Raw genomic sequence first — 17,209 nt, forward strand, 5'->3', positions numbered from 1 at the left:
CTTGCTTTGTTCTCAGGTCACTCCTGTTCTCGCTGTGTTCTCGAGTCTCTCCTGCTCTCACTGAGTTCTCGCGTCTCCTGCACTCACTGAGTTCTCGAGTCTTCTGCTCTCACTGTGTTCGCGAGACTCTCCTGCTCTCACTGTGTTTTTGAATCTTTCCTGCACTCACTATGTTCTCGAATCTATCCTGCTCTTGCTTTGTTCTCAGGTCACTCCTGCTCTCGCTGTCTTCGCGAGACTCTCCTGCTATCACTGTGTTTTTGAATCTCTCCTGCACTCACTGTGTTCTCGAATCTCTCCTGCTCTAGCTATGTTCTCGAGTCTCTGCTGCTTCCACTATGTTCTTAGGTCTCTCCTGCTTTCACTGTGTTCTCAAGTCTCTTCTGCTCCCACTGGGTTCGCAGGTGCCCCCTGCTCTCAGTGTGCTCTCATTTCTCTCCTGCTCTCACTGTGTTCTTGTGTCTCAGCTGCTCTCACTGTGTTTATGAATCTCTCCTGGTCGCGCTGTGCTCTCGAGTCCCTTCTGCCCTCGCTGTGTTCTCGAGTATCTCCTGTTCTCACTGTGATCACGAGTCTCCTGCTCTCACTGTGTTCCCGAGTCTCTCCTGCTCTCACTGTGTTCTTGCGTACCTCCTGTTCTCACTGTGATCATGAGTCTCCTGCTCTCACTGAGCTCCCGCGTCTCTCCTGCTCTCACTGAGTTCTCGAATCTTTCCTGCTCTCACTGTGCCCCCGACTCTCTCCTGCTCTCACTGTGTTCTTGAGTATCTCCTGTTCGCACTGTGATCACGAATCTCCTGCTCTCACTGTGGTCTCCAGTCTCTCCTGCTCTCACTGTGGTCTCCAGTCTCTCCTGCTCTCACTGTGTTCTCGGGTCTCTATTGCTTTCACTGAGTTCTCGAGTCTCTCCTGCTCTTGCTTTTTCTCATTTCTCTCCTGCTCTCACTTGTGTTCTCGAGTCTCTCCTGCCCTCACTGTGTTCGCATTTCTCTCCTGCTATCACTGTGTTCTCATTTCTCTCCTGCTCGCACTGTGTTATTGAGTCTCTCCTGCTCTCACTGTTCTCGAGTCTCTCCTGCTCTCACAGTATTCTCGAGTCTCTGCTGCTCTCGCTGTGTTCTCGAGTCGCTCCTGCTCTCATTGTGTTCCCAAGTGTCTCCTGCTCTCGCTGTGTTCTCGAGTCTCTGCTGCTCTCGCTGTGTTCTCGAGTCGCTCCTGCTCACACTGTGTTCCCGAATCTCTCCGGCTCTCACTGTGTTCTCGAGTATCTTCTGTGCTCACTGTGATCACGAGTCTCCTGCTCTCACTGTGTTCCCGATTCTCTCCTGCTCTCACTGTGTTCTTGAGTATCTCCTGTTCTCACTGTGATCACGAGTCTCCTGCTCTCACTGTGTTCCCGAGTCCCTCCCGCTCTCACTGTTTTCTCAAATCTCTCCTACTACACTGTGTGCCTGAATCACTCCAGCCCTCACTCTGTTGTCGAATCTCTCCTGCTCTCACTGTGTTCCTGAGTATCTCCTGCTCTCAGTGTGATCATGAGTCTCCTGCTCTCACTGTGTTCTCCAGTCTCTCATGCTCTCACTTTGTTCTCGGGTCTCTCATGCTCTCACTATGTTCTTGAGGCAGTCCTGCACTCACTGTGATCATGAGTCTCCTGCTCTCACTGTGTTTTCCATTCTCTCCTGCTCTCCCTGTGTTCTCAGGTCCCTTCTGCTCTTGCTTTTTTCTAATTTCTCTCCTGCTCTCACTAGTGTTCTCAATTCTCTCCTGCTCTCATTGTTTTCTCGAATCTCTCCTACTACACTGTGTGCCTGAATCTCTCCAGCTCTCACTGTGTTCTCGAATATTTCCTGCTCTGACTGTGTTCCCGACTTTCTCCTGCTCTCACTGTGTCCTTGAGTGTTTCCTGTTCGCACTGCGATCATGAATCTCCTGCTCTCACTGTGGCCTCCAATCTCTCCTGTTCTCACTGTGTTCTCGCGTCTCTACTGCTTTCACTCTGTTCTCGAGTGTCTCCTGCTCTTGCTTTTTTCTCATTTCTCTCCTGCTCTCACTGTGTTCCCGAATCTCTCCTGCTCTCGCTGTGTTCTCGAGTCTCCTGCTCTCACTGTGTTCCCGAATCTCTCCGGCTGTCACTGTGTTCTCGAGTAGCTTCTGTTCTCACTGTGATCACGAGTCTCCTGCTGTCACTGTGTTCCCGAATCTCCCCTGCTCTCACTGTGTTCTTGAGTCAGTCCTGCACTCACTGTGATCATGAGTCTCCTGCTCTCTCTGTGTTCTCCAGTCTCTTCTGCTCTCACTGTGTTCTCGTGTCTCTCCTGCTCTCACTGTGTTCTTGAGGCACTCCTGCTCTCACTGTGTTCTCGAGTCTCTACTACTCTCACTGCATCCTTGAGTCTCTCCTGCTCTCGCTCTGTTCTTAAGTCTCCTGCTCTCGCTGTGGTCCTAAATCTCCCTTCCTCTCACTGTGTTCTCAGGTCCCTTCTGCTCTCACTGTGTTCTCAAGTCTCTCCTCACTGTGTTCACGAGTCTCCGTCTCTCACTGTGTTTCCGTGTCCAACCTTCTCTCAATGTGTTCTCAAATCTCTCCTACTCTCACTGTGGTCTCGAATCTCTCCTGCTCTCATTGTGTTCTCAGGTCTCTCCTGCTCTAACTGTGTTCTCAGGTACCGTCTGCACTCACTGTGTTCTCGAATCTCTCCTGCTCTCACTGAGTTCTCGAGTATTCTGCTCTCACTGCGTTCGCGAGACTCTCCTGTTCTCACTGTGTTCTCGAATCTCTCCTGCACTCACCATGTTCATGAATCTCTCCTCTCTCACTGTGTTCTTGCGTACCTCCTGTTCTCACTGTGATCATGAGTCTCCTGCTCTCACTGTCTTCATGGGTCTCTCCTGCTTTCACTGTGTTCTCGAGTCTCTCCTCCTCTCACTGTGTCTTCGAATCTCTCCTGCTCTCGCTGTACCCTGGTTTCCCTCATGCTTTCACTGTGTTCTCGAGTCACTCCTGCTCTCACTGTGTTCTCGAATCTCTCCTGCCCAAGCTTTGTTCTCAAGTCTCTCCTGCTCTCACAGTATTGTTCTCGTTGTGTTCTCGTGTCGCTCCTGCTCTCACTGTGTTCTCGAGTCTCTCCTGCCCTCACTGTGTTCTAATTTCTCTTCTGCTCTCACTGTGTTCTCATTTCTCTCCTGCTCTCACTCTGTTATTGAGTCTCTCCTGCTATCACTGTGTTCTTGAGTCTCTCCTGCTCCCACAGTATTCTCGAGTCTCTCCTGCCCTCACTGTGTTCTAATTTCTCTTCTGCTCTCACTGTGTTCTCATTTCTCTCCTGCTCTCACTCTGTTATTGAGTCTCTCCTGCTCTCACAGTATTCTCGAGTCTCTGCTGCTCTCGCTGTGTTCTCGAGTCGCTCCTGCTCTCACTGTGTTCCCTAGTCTCACTGTGTTCTTGCGTACCTCCTGTTCTCACTGTGATCATGAGTCTCCTGCTCTCACTGTCTTCATGGGTCTCTCCTGCTTTCACTGTGTTCTCGAGTCTCTCCTCCTCTCACTGTGTCTTCGAATCTCTCCTGCTCTCGCTGTACCCTGGTTTCCCTCATGCTTTCACTGTGTTCTCGAGTCCCTCCTGCTCTTGCTTTTTTCTCATTTCTCTCCTGCTCTCACTTGTGTTCTCAATTCTCCCCTGCTCATGCTGTGTTCTCGAGTCTCTCCTGCTCTCACTGTCTTCTTGAGTCTCTCCTGCCGTCACTATGTTCTCATTTATCTTCTGCTCTCACTGTGTTCTCGAGTCTCTCCTGCACTCATTGTGTTATTGAGTCTCTCCTGCTCTCACTGTGTTCTCGAGTCTCTCCTGCTCTCACTGTGTTCCCGAGCCTCTCCTGCTCTCACTGTGTTCCCGAGTCTCTGCTGCTCTCACTGTGTTCTCGGGTCTCTCCTGCTCTCACTGTGTTCTCGAATCTCTCCTGCTCAAGCTTTGTTCTCAAGTCTCTCCTGCTCTCACAGTATTGTTCTCGTTGTGTTCTCGTGTCGCTCCTGGTCTCACTGTGTTCCCGAGTCACTCCTGCTCTCGCTGTGTTCTCGAGTCTCCTGCTCTCACTGTGTTCTCGAGTCTCTCCTGCTCTTACTGTGTTCTTGAGGCACTCCTGCTCTCACTGTGTTCTCGAGTCTCTCCTGCCCTCACTGTGTTCTAATTTCTCTCCTGCTCTCACTGTGTTCTCATTTCTCTCCTGCTCTCACTCTGTTATTGAGTCTCTCCTTCTATCACTGTGTTCTCGAGTCTCTCCTGCTCTCACAGTATTCTCGAGTCTCTGCTGCTCTCGCTGTGTTCTCGAGTCGCTCCTGCTCTCACTGTGTTCTCGAGTCTCTGCTGCTCTCATTGTGTTCTCGAATCGCTCCTGCCCTCACTGTGTCCCGAATCTCTCCTGCTCTCGCTGTGTTCTCATGTCTCCTGCTCTCACTGTGTTCCCGAAACTCTCCGGCTCTCACTGTGTTCTTGTACAGTCCTGCAGTCACTGTGATCATGAGTCTCCTGCTCTCACTGTGTTCTCCAGTCTCTCCTGCACCCACTGTGTTCTTGAGTATCTCCTGTTCTCACTGTCATCACGAGTCTCCAGCTCTCACTGTGTTCCCGAGTCCCTCCTGCTCTCACTGTTTTCTCGAATCTCTCCTACTACTCTGTGTGCCTGAATCTCTCCAGCTCTCACTCTGTTCTCGAATCTCTCGGGCTCTCACTGTGTTCTTGAGTATCTTGTGTTCTCACTGTGATCGCAAGTCTCTCCTGCTCTCACTGTGTTTTTGAGTCTCTCCTGCTCCCACTGTGATCTTGAGTATCTCCTGCTCTCACTGTGATCATGAGTCTCCTGCTCTCACTGTGTTCTTGAATCTCTCCTGCTCTCACTGTGTTCTCGAGTCTCTCCTGCTCTCACTGTGTTCCTGAATCTCCAGCTCTCACTGTGTTCTCGAGTCTCTCCTGCTCTCACAGTGTTCTCGAATCTCTCCTGCTCTCACTGTGTTCTCGAGTCTCCTGCTCTCACTGTGTTTTCGAGTCTCTCCTGCTCTCACTGTGTTCTTGAGGCACTCCTGCTCTCACTGTGTTCTTGAGTCTCTCCTGCCCTCACTGTGTTCTAATTTCTCTCCTGCTCTCACTGTGTTCTCATTTCTCTCCTGCTCTCACTCTGTTATTGAGTCTCTCCTGCTATCACTGTGTTCTCGAGTCTCTCCTGCTCTCACATAATTCTCGAGTCTCTGCTGCTCTCGCTGTGTTCTCGTGTCTCCTGCTCTCACTGTGTTCCCGAAACTCTCCGGCTCTCACTGTGTTCTCGAGCATCTTCTGCTCTCACTGTGATCACGAGTCTCCTGCTCTCACTGTGTTCCCGAGTCCCTCCTGCTCTCACTGTTTTCTCGAATCTCTCCTACTACTCTGTGTGCCTCAATCTCTCCAGCTCTCACTCTGTTCTCGAATCTCTCGGGCTCTCACTGTGTTCCCAAGTCTCTCCTGCTCTCACTGTGTTCTTGAGTATCTTGTGTTCTCACTGTGATCGCGAGTCTCTCCTGCTCTCACTGTGTTTTTGAGTCTCTCCTGCTCCCACTGTGATCTTGAGTATCTCCTGCTCTCACTGTGTTCTCCAGTCTCTCCTGCTCTCACTGTGTTCTCGAATCTCTCCGGATCTCACTGTGTTCTCGAATCTCTCCTGCTCTCACTGTGTTCTCCAGTCTCTCTTACTCTCGCTGTGTTCTTGTTTCTCTCCTGCTTTCATTGTGATCTCAGGTCTCCACTGCTCTCTCTGAACAAAGAACAAAAGACAGTACAGCACAGGAACTGGGCCTTCGGCCTCCAATCCAGTCCTGGTCATTATATAAACCTTGGCCAAAACCCTCATCACATCCTTGTTCGTATCCTTCTATATCCATCCTATCCATATATTTGTCATGCTGCCTTTCGAATGTCGTTAATGTATCTGCTTCCACAACCTCCCCTGGCAGCACGTACCAGGCACTCACCACTGTCTGCATAAAAAACCTGCCTCGCACATCCACTCTAACCTTTGCCCCACGGGCCTTAAACGTATGCCCCCTGGTGACTGATCCATCCAACCTGGGAATGAGTGCCTGCCTTTGCACTCTATCCATGGCCCTCATAATCTTGTAGACCTCTATCAGGTCACCCTTCAACCTCCGTCTTTCTAATGAAAACTGTCCGAATCTATTCAGCCTCTCCTCATAGCTAACACCCTCCAGACCAGGCAACCTCCTGGTAAACCTCGGCACCCTCTCCAAAGCCTTCACATCCTTCTGATAGTGTGGCAACCAACATTGTGCGCAATATTCCAAGTGCGGCCTTACCAAGGTTCTATACAACTATAGCATGACATGGCAGTTTTTATACTCGCTGCCCGTCCAATGAAGGCAAGCATTCCATATGCTTTCTTGATTACCTTGTCCACTTGTGTTGCCACTTTCAAAGATCTGTGGAACTGCACGCCCAGATCTCTCTGACTTTCTATATTTCTCAGAGTTTTGCCATTTAATGTATTTTTCTCCTCTATGTTCAACCTACCAAAATGAATTAACTAATGTGTTCTAATGTTTCCAGTACTCTTTCTGTGGATAAATGGTTTATTTGAATTTTTGCAAACGTTTGTTCGGCTTAACGATGGTCTCTTTCATCGTGACTCAAAATGTTGTTAGTTAAAACTCACTCCAGCACTTCATCATCACTTTCGCGGGTTGATTGATGGGGCATTCCGGCAATTTATTTAGATGTAAAATAGATAATTTCAAAATTATGGGGAATTGTCCTGTTATATTAACCAATTGTCTCAACAAATTCAGATCCTCTGGACATTCATTCATTTACAGTTCCTGAGGCTTTACGAAAATTTACTGCTAGCTTTACAGAATCAGTGATTCACAGATTTGTTTTGGTGCAGAAGGCGGCCATTCCGCCCATTCTATGTGTACCCTCCCTCCAAATGAATATTATGACATCTTTCCACTCCCCTGTCTTTCCCCCGTACCCCTGCACGTTGTTCCTATTCAAATAATCATCTAATGCCCCCTTGAATGCCTCGATTCAACCTGCCTCCACCACACTTCCAGGCAATTAATTCTAGGCCCGCGCCACTCGTTGTCTGAAAACGTTTTTTCTCCATCACATTTGCTTCTTTTACAAATCACTTTAAATCTGTGTCCTCTCGTTCACGGTTCTTTTGCAAGCAGGAACACTTTCTCCCTATCTACTCTGTCCAGCCCCCTCATGATTTTGAACATCTCTTTCAAATCTTCTCTTCAAGGAGAACAGTCCCAACCTCTCCAATCTATCCCCATAACTCAACTTCCTCACTTACCTTCATGCCAAATCCAAAACTGACGTTCTGGCTTTGCAGTACTTTGGCACACTTTGATGACATGAAAAACACTCTATAATGCAAATAATTTATTTTTCCTAAAGGAACATTACCACAGGAATAATCAAAAAACAAAATATTGCTGATGTTGTGAGGCTGAAAATAAAAGCAATGAATCCGGAATTATTCAGCATGCTGAGTTGCATCAGAGGAGGAACAGAAGTCAGTCAACGTTTCAGGTCTGAATATCAATTTTATTCTCACATGTGTGTTGTGATCCGTTGTTGATTTTTGGCATTTCAAAGAAAATCTTATGTTCCGAAGGAAACGTTTCAAAACTTTTCCACAATTTCATCATCCAGTACAATTCCAAAGAGACACCCCATCCATATTCATATGAAAAGAGGAACTCTAACCTGGTGGTTCATGTGAATAGAGTTTCAATTAAAGTTGGACCCAGGTAATGCAGTGTGTCTGGGCACAGATCCAGAAAATTCCTCACTGGCGGTCCCAACATTCCTCACAATCTTTGCATATCTGACTTGCAGAATTTACACAATGTGATTTCTTGGCTGCACACTGAAGCAGAAATCATTTCAATTCATTTCTCCTCCATGCAATTTAACCTCCCAAATTTCTGGTTATGGTTTTGGTGTCTAAACTCTCCTGGGCGCGGTGACGGAAATTGAAGTATAATGAGGCACAATAATGTTTACATAATGAACGTTCAGGTGACCCGCTCACAGCGTCCCAGACAAATCACAGAACGAATGGAAGAGGCATACCTGTTGCCAGTAACTGCTGCAAAGGGCAGAAATGGGAAAAGGTTTAAAGAGCTGCAGAGACTTTGATTACAGATTTCTGGAGCTGGGAATGAGTCACAGAAATAATGAAAACAGAAAATGCAGGAAACATTCAGCAGGTCAGGCAGCATCTGTGGAGAGAGAAGTGCAATTAACATGTCAGGCCTGCAAACTTTCATCTGAGTAATGAGAAAAAGTAGACCTGTTGTAGATTTCCAACTTGTCCCAGTTCTAATGGAACGTCACAGACCTAAAATGTGTATTCTGTTTATCTCTCCACAGACTTGCTGAGTGTTTCCTGCACTTTCCATTTTCTTTATTTCCTATTGTGTTTTGGAGGTGTGGTACTAGGGAGCACAGGGATTTTAATAAATGGAGCTTTATTTACAATATCTCTTACATGGTTTTTCATCTCTCTCTGTTTCCCACGCTAGGACTTATGGCGTCACTTCCGGTGAATACTTTAATACCACAGAGCTGCACTAGAGATAATAACAATCAATGCAAATAGAGAACATTTCCTCCCCCTTAACTTGAATGTCCCAACAAGTTCAAAACAAGTTCAACATGAACAATAATCAATATGTCAGACGGTTTGGAGGTTTTTGTACTTGGAACGGTTGATAGCGAACCTATGGCATCTTCTCTACACACTGGTGATAAACTCTGGCATTTCCGTCTTTGCATGAACGTCATTGGTGTTTGGTTTAACTGGCAATAATGTAGGAACTAAAGGTTGTCTCTGTGTTTAATCAGAAGGTGAGGTGTTGTTTTCCTCAACAGTGTCTGTTACTGTTAGGGTTGTAGGAAAGGTCAATCCATGACCCTGGAGAGTTGAAGCTGGATTTCCACAGGCCCCAATTCTGTTCTTCCAGCCAGAAATTGGTCTGTATCTTTCCTCCAGATAATGCCATCTTTGGTCTGGACAGTATAAGAAACAGGTCCAGTCTGCAAGGATTTGACAGGAGCCCATTTCTCCCTGTGGGGTAATTCCTCATCAAAGCTCCTTGTCCTTGGTGGAAAACTTGATGCTTTGCCTTGTTTTCCACCATTCCATTAGTACTTGCTTTTGCTTTTGTACAATCTCTTTAGTTCTCGGAGGTTTCAACAGATCGAAAGGAGAACGTAGTTGTCCTTTCATGATTAGCAATGCAGTAGAGGTCTTGGTCGTGGATTGTTCAGTATTCCTATACACCAATAGGAACTTGTTAAGACATTTGTTCAGCAAACCTTGTTCCCTGGTTGCTCTCAAGGCATATTTCATAGTTTAAGCAAAACGTTCTGCTGGTCCATTAGTAGAAGGTGGTACAGTGCAGACTTAATATGTTGAATACCATTCTCCTGTCAGAAACGTTTCAATTATTATGAAGCAAATCGACGTCCGTTGTCGCTTACCAGTTGTTCAGGGAATCCAGAACAATTAAACACTTCTCAATTAAAGAGCACTGAGTGCTGAATTTGGTGCATTTGAGTGCTATAGTGAGAGTTTGGTGACTGAGGGAGTATAAGGCTTCATTTTTATCTAAAGTCTAGTCTTTCTTTTATTTAGTTAATTAACTTAAAAGTTGCTGTTTGGTTTAGAAGAAGGTGAATTTTCAATCAGCTTTAAACAAAGGTTCTACTTGTAGGTACTTGCAGCTGGAGCTTGTTAATTAGTTAATTGGATTAGGCCAGTTTTCAGAGGCTAGATTCACAGTATAAAAGTGATCCCCGACAGTTCAGACTTTGTTTGCACTGAGTGCTGAATTTGGTGCATTTGAGTGCTATAGTGAGAGTTTGGTGACTGAGGGAGTGCTGAATTTGGTGCATTTGAGTGCTATAGTGAGAGTTTGGTGACTGAGGGAGTGCTGAATTTGGTGCATTTGAGTGCTATAGTGAGAGTTTGATGACTGAGGGAGTTAGGTGAGGAGGGAGTAAGGCGCTCCTTTCAATTTGTTCCCTACATTTCCGCAAAGAGCGAGAAGGGAGCCAGGAGTTTACAGAGAGGGCAGCTGACTGGGAGCAGAGTCGAAGGACGGAGGTCCAGTTGGTCCACAGGCCAGCTATATTCTGTAAGGTAAGAGGGGCTGGAGGCTAGGCCAGTTGCATGCCCCTCCTGTAGGATGTGGGTGGTGAGGGATATCACCGGTATCCCCGCTGACTAAATCTGCGGGAAGTGCACCCAACTCCAGCTCCTCAAAGACCATGTTAGGGAACTGGAGCTGAAGCTGGATGAACTCCGGATCATCCGGGAGGCAGAGGTAGTGATAGAGAAGAGTTACAGGGAGGTAACCATACCCAAGGTACAGGACAAGACTGGCTGGATTACAGTCAAGGGAAAGAAAACAAACAGGCAGACAGTGCAGGGATCCCTCGTGGCCGTTCCCCTTCAAAACAAGTACACCGTTTTGGATGCTGTTGGGGGGGATGACCTACCGGGGGAAGGCCCTAGCGGCCAGGTCTCTGGCACTGAGTCTGGCTCTGGGGCTCAGAAGGGAAGGGGAAGAATAGAAAAGCAATAGTAGTCGGAGATTCAATGGTTAGGGGAATAGATAGGAGATTCTGTGGTCACGAGCAAGACTCCCGGAAGGTATGTTGCCTCCTGGGTGCCAGGGCCAGGGATGTCTTGGATCTTATCTGCAGGATCCTTAAGGGGGAGGGGGAGCAGCCAGAAGTCGTGGTGCACATTGGTACCAACGACGTAGGTAGGAAAAGGGGTGTGGAGGTAATAACCGAGTTGAGGGAGTTAGGCTGGAAGTTAAAAAGCCAGGACAGACAGAGTTGTCATCTCTGGTTTTTTGCCGGTGCCACGTGATAGCGAGGCTAGGAATAGGGAGAGAGTGCAGCTGAACACATGGCTGCAGGAATGGTGTAGGAGGGAGGGCTTCAGGTATTTGGATAATTGAAGCGCATTCTGGGGAAGGTGGGACCTGTACAAGCAGGACGGGTTGCATCTGAACCAGAGGGGCACCAATATCCTGGGAGGGAGGTTTTCTAGTACTCTTCGGAAGGGTTTAAACTAATTTGGCCGGGGAATGGGAACCGGATTTGTAGTCCAGCAACTAAGGTAGCTGATATTCAGGACGCCAAAGCGTGTAGTGAGGCAGTGGGGAAGGGAACACTGACAAAGGAGAGTACTTGCAGGCACAGGGATGGGTTGAAGTGTGTATACTTCAACTCAAGAAGCATCAGGAATAAAGTGGATGAACTTAAGGCATGGATTGGTACTTGGAACTACGATGTGGTGGCCATCACGGAAACTTGGATAGAAGAGGGACAGAAATGGTTGTTGGAGGTCCCTGGTTATAGATATTTCAATAAGATTAGGGAGGGTGGTAAAAGAGGTGGGGGAGGGTGGCATTGTTAATTAGAGATAGTATAACAGCTGCAGAAAGGCAGTTCGAGGAGTATCTGCCTACTGAGGTAGTACGGGTAGAAGTCAGAAATAGGAAAGGAGCACTCACCTTGTTGGGAGTTTTCTATAGGCCCCCCCATTAGCAGCAGAGATGTGGAGGAACAGATTGGGAAACAGATTTTGGAAAGGTGCAGAAGTCACAGGGTAGTAGTCATGGGTGATTTAGCTTCCCAAATATTGAGTGGAAACTCTTTAGATCAAATAGTTTGGATGGGGTGGTATTTGTGCAGTGTGTCCAGGAAGCTTTTCTAACACAGTATGTAGATTGTCCGACCAGAGGGGAGGCAATATTGGATTTGGTACTTGGTAATGAACCAGGGCAAGTGATAGATTTGTTAGTGGGGGAGCATTTTGGAGATAGTGACCACAATTCTGTGACTTTCACTTTAGTAATGGAGAGGGATAGGTGCGTGCAGCAGGGCAAGGTTTACAATTGGGGGAAGGGTAAATACGATGTTGTCAGACAAGAATTGAAGTGCATAAGTTGGGAACATAGGCTGTCAAGGAAGGACACAAGTGAAATGTGGAACTTGTTCAAGGAACAGGTACTACGTGTCCTTTTTATGTATGTCCCTGTCAAGCAGGGAAGAGATGGTCGAGTGAGGGAACCATGGTTGACAAGAGAGGTTGAATGTCTTGTTAAGAGGAAAAAGGAGACTTATGTAAGGCTGAGGAAACAAGGTTCAGACAGGGCGCTGGAGGGATACAAGATAGCCAGGAGGGAACTGAAGAAAGGGATTAGGAGAGCTAAGAGAGGGCATGAACAATCTTTGGCGGGTAGGATCAAGGAAAACCCCAAGGCCTTTTACACATATGTGAGAAATATGAGAATGACTAGAGCGAGGGTAGGTCCGATCAAGGACAGTAGCGGGAGATTGTGTATCGAGTCTGAAGAGATTGGAGAGGTCTTGAACGAGTACTTTTCTTCTGTATTTACAAATGAGAGGGGCCATATTGTTGGAGAGGACAGTGTGAAACAGACTGGTAAGCTCGAGGAAATACTTGTTTGGCATTTTGAAGAACTTGAGGATCGACAAATTCCCCGGGCCTGATGGGATAAGACCATAAGACCATAAGACATAGGAGCGGAAGTAAGGCCATTTGGCCCATCGAGTCCACTCCACCATTCAATCATGGCTGATTTCAACTCCATTTACCCGCTCTCTCTCCATAGCCCTTATTCCTCGAGAAATCAAGAATTTATCAACTTCTGTCTTAAAGACACTCAATGTCCTGGCCTCCACCGCCGTCTGTGGCAATGAATTCCACAGACCCACCGCTCTCTGGCTGAAGAAATTTCTCCTCATCTCTGTTCTAAAGTGACTCCCTTTTATTCTAAGGCTGTGCCCCCGGGTCCTAGTCTCCCCTGCTAATGGAAACAACTTCCCTACATCCACCCTATCTAAGCCATTCATTATCTTGTAAGTTTCTATTAGATCTCCCCTCAACCTCCTAAACTCCAATGAATATAATCCCAGGATCCTCAGACGTTCATCGTATGTTAGGCCTACCATTCCTGGGATCATCCGTGTGAATCTCCGCTGGACCCGCTCCAGTGCCAGTATGTCCTTCCTGAGGTGTGGGGCCCAAAATTGCTCACAGTCTTCTAAATGGGGCCTAAGACCTCGCACTTGCCCACGTTGAATTTCATCAGCCATTTCTTGGACCACTCTCCTAAACTGTCTAAATCTTTCTGCAGCCTCCCCACCTCCTCCATACTATCTGCCCCTCCACCTATCTTTGTGTCATCGGCAAACTTAGCCAGAATGCCCCCAGTCCCGTCATCTAGATCGTTAATATATAAAGAGAACAGCTGTGGCCCCAACACTGAACCCTGCGGGACACCACTCGTCACCGGTTGCCATTCCGAAAAAGAACCTTTTATCCCAACTCTCTGCCTTCTGCCTGACAGCCAATCGTCAATCCATGTTAGTACCTTGCCTCGAATACCATGGGCCCTTATTTTACTCAGCAGTCTCCCGTGAGGCACCTTATCAAAGGCCTTTTGGAAGTCAAGATAGATAACATCCATTGGCTCGCCTTGGTCTAACCTATTTGTTATCTCTTCAAAGAACTCTAACAGGTTTGTCAGGCACGACCTCCCCTTACTAAATCCATGCTGACTTGTCCTAATCTGACCCTGCACTTCCAAGAATTTAGAAATCTCATCCTTAACAATGGATTCTAGAATCTTGCCAACAACCGAGGTTAAGCTAATTGGCCTATAATTTTCCATCTTTTTCCTTGTTCCCTTCTTGAACAGGGGGATATATCCAAGGATTCTATGGGAAGCAAGAGATGAAATTGCAGAGCCGTTGGCAATGATTTTTTCGTCCTCACTGTCAAGAGGGGTGGTACCAGGGGATTGGAGAGTGGTGAATGTCGTGCCCCTGTTCAAAAAAAGGACTAGGGATAACCTTGGGAATTACCGGCCAGTTAGTCTTACTTCGGTGGTAGGCAAAGTAATGGAAAGGGTACTGAAGGATAGGATTTCTGAGCATCTGGAAAGACACTGCTTGATTTGGAATAGTCAGCACGGATTTGTGAGGGGTAGGTCTTGCCTTACAAGTCTTATTGAATTCTTTGAGGAGGTGACCAAGCATGTGGATGAAGGTAAAGCAGTTGATGTAGTGTACATGGATTTTAGTAAGGCATTTGATAAGGTTCCCCATGGTAGGCTTATGCAGAAAGTAAGGAGGCATGGGATAGTGGGACATTTGGCCAGTTGGATAATGAGCTGGCTAACTGATAGAAGTCAGAAAGTGGTGGTGGATGGCAAATATTCAGCCTGGATCCCAGTTACCAGTGGTGTACCGCAGGGATCAGTTCTGGGTCCTCTGCTGTTTGCGATTTTCATTAATGACTTGGATGAGGGAGTTGAAGGGTGGGTTAGTAAATTTGCAGACGATACGAAGATTGGTGGAGTTGTGGATAGTGAAGAGGGCTGTTGTTGGCTGCAAAGAGACATAGATAGGATGCAGAGCTGGGCTGAGAAGTGGCAGATGGAGTTTAACCCTGAAAAGTGTGAGGTTGTCCATTTTGGAAGGACAAATATGAATGCGGAATACAGGGTTAACGGTAGAGTTCTTGGCAATGTGGAGGAGCAGAGAGATCTTGGGGTCTATGTTCATACATCTTTGAAAGTTGCCACTCAAGTGGATAGAGCTGTGAAGAAGGCCTATGGTGTGCTAGCGTTCATTAACAAAGGGATTGAATTTAAGAGCCGTGAGGTGATGATGCAGCTGTACAAAATTTGGTAAGGCCACATTTGGAGTACTGTGTACAGTTCTGGTTGCCTCATTTGAGGAAGGATGTGGAAGCTTTGGAAAAGGTGCAAAGGAGATTTACCAGGATGTTGCCTGGAATGGAGAGTAGGTCTTACGAGGAAAGGTTGAGGGTGCTAGGCCTTTTCTCATTAGAACGGAGAAGGATCAGGGGCGACTTGATAGAGGTTTATAAGATGATCAGGGGAATAGATAGAGTAGACAGTCAGAGACTTTTTCCCCGGGTGAAACAAACCATTACAAGGGGACATAAATTTAAGGTGAATGGTGGAAGATATAGGGGGGATGTCAGAGGTAGGTTCCTTACCCAGAGAGTAGTGGGGGCATGGAATGTACGGCCTGTGGAAGTAGTTGAGTCGGAAACATTAGGGACCTTCAAGCAGCTATTGGATAGGTACATGGATTACGGTAAAATGATATAGTGTAGATTAATTTGTTCTTAAGGGCAGCACGGTAACATTGTGGATAGCACAATTGTTTCACAGCTCCAGGGTCCCAGGTTTGATTCCAGCTTGGGTCACTGTCTGTGTGGAGTCTGCACATCCTCCCCGTGTGTGCATGGGTTTCCTCCAGGTGCTCCGGTTTCCTCCCACAGTCCAAAGATGTGCAGGTTTGGTGGATTGGCCATGATAAATTGCCCTTAGTGTCCAAAATTGCCCTTAGTGTTGGGTGGAGGTGTTGACCTTGGGTAGGGTGCTCTTTCCAAGAGCCGGTGCAGACTCAATGGGCCGAATGGCCTCCTTCTGCACTGTAAATTCTATGATAATCTATGATTAATCTAGGACAAAGGTTCGGCACAACATCATGGGCCGAAGGGCCTGTTCTGTGCTGTATTTTTCTATGTTCTATGTTCCTCGCTTCTCAATAGTCTTCTTCAATTTGGTAGATTTTCACAGTGACCTCTGGCAACTTGATGTGAGCAACGACTGTTCCCAAGAACATATGTCCTTCGAAATGTACTACAAAATCCAGATGCACATGTTGACAAGCCTCTTCAGGCCTTCCCCATGGATGCAGTGGTGTTAAGGGTGGCAGGTTTCTTACCTTCGCAAAGAAGAACGTGTTCTAGCTTTCTCTTCAATTTTCGCATCCAGTCCAGGAAGGGGGGGGGGTGGCATTGGGAATGGCCAGAATAGACAACAGGGTTCAAAAGCAAGGCCACAAAGAACAAGACCCCAAAGAAACACCTAAAGCATGGGGGGGGGGGGGGGGGGGGGGAAGGCTAGAGGGGCAGAGCTACTCGAAAGGGAGGATGAGGGGAAGGGGGAGGAAGAGCTATCCATATGCAAATTTTTGTAAAGTATGCATTCGATTAAAATTTCTTAGAATAACAAAAAGGGTGGGCTAAGGAGATGGGGTTATGGGGAGCCAATTCCAATGTTGTGTCCTTGTAAATTGTATCTGATCCACATACCTCTGTTTATTGCGCAGTGTATAAAATGAAAAACTTCAATAAAAACATTTTCAAAAAAACAAATTGCTGTGGATGTACGGTCCACTAGCTTTCTGTGCTCACATTCATGAATGAACTTTAGTTTCTGACAGAGAAAAATAGCAGTTAGGGATACAACACCATTGTGTTGCGTAATGCAGATATTGCAATTCTTTTATAAATCAACAACTGTGCCTGTTGAGGCAGACAATTGAGGGATTTTCTCATGTCCCTGCAGCAACTTTCCTTTCTCTAAGATGCACCCATTTCCTCTAACTGTGTCCTGTGGTCAATGGACAATTCCCTGCTGATCAGATCAGAGGTCGAGCAAGTCATCATTTTCACTGGTATAACACGTAGCCATTCTGAAATGAAGCTTTGATAGCAAAAATATCAAACCAGAAAAATTAGAAACAGCAACATTCAGCTATATTTGTCTTAGAATATATACTAAGCAGCCGAAGAATGTAAATTAAAATAAAAGTCTCATTCTCATTGCGTTATCATGTCATGTTGAGAAGATTAGGGCAGCACGGTAGCACAGTAGTTAGCACTATTGCTTCACAACACCAGGGACCTGGGTTTGATTCCTGGCTTGGGTCACCGTCTGTGCGGGGTCTGCACGTTCTCCCAGGATCTGCGTGGGTTTCCGGTTTCTTCCCACAAGTCCCGAAAGAAGTGCTTGTTGATGAATTGGACATTCTGAATTCTCCCTCTGTGTCCCCGAACAGGCGCCAGAATGTGGTGACTAGGGGCTTTTCACAGTAACGTCATTGCAGTGTCAAAGCCGACTTGTGACAACAAAGATTATAATTATTAGTTCAATGAGAGATGTTAATCTCAAAGATGTTAAGTTGAGAAGTGATCAGCAATTATAAAGGCTAAGGCCTAGAACTTGGTTTACCCCAGCAGACTGGAGGGAACAAGCCTCATTAAACAGGTTAAACAAGTGA

The sequence above is a fragment of the Scyliorhinus torazame genome, chromosome 1 (assembly GCF_047496885.1).
Source record: "Scyliorhinus torazame isolate Kashiwa2021f chromosome 1, sScyTor2.1, whole genome shotgun sequence".
Classification (NCBI taxonomy): domain Eukaryota; kingdom Metazoa; phylum Chordata; class Chondrichthyes; order Carcharhiniformes; family Scyliorhinidae; genus Scyliorhinus; species Scyliorhinus torazame.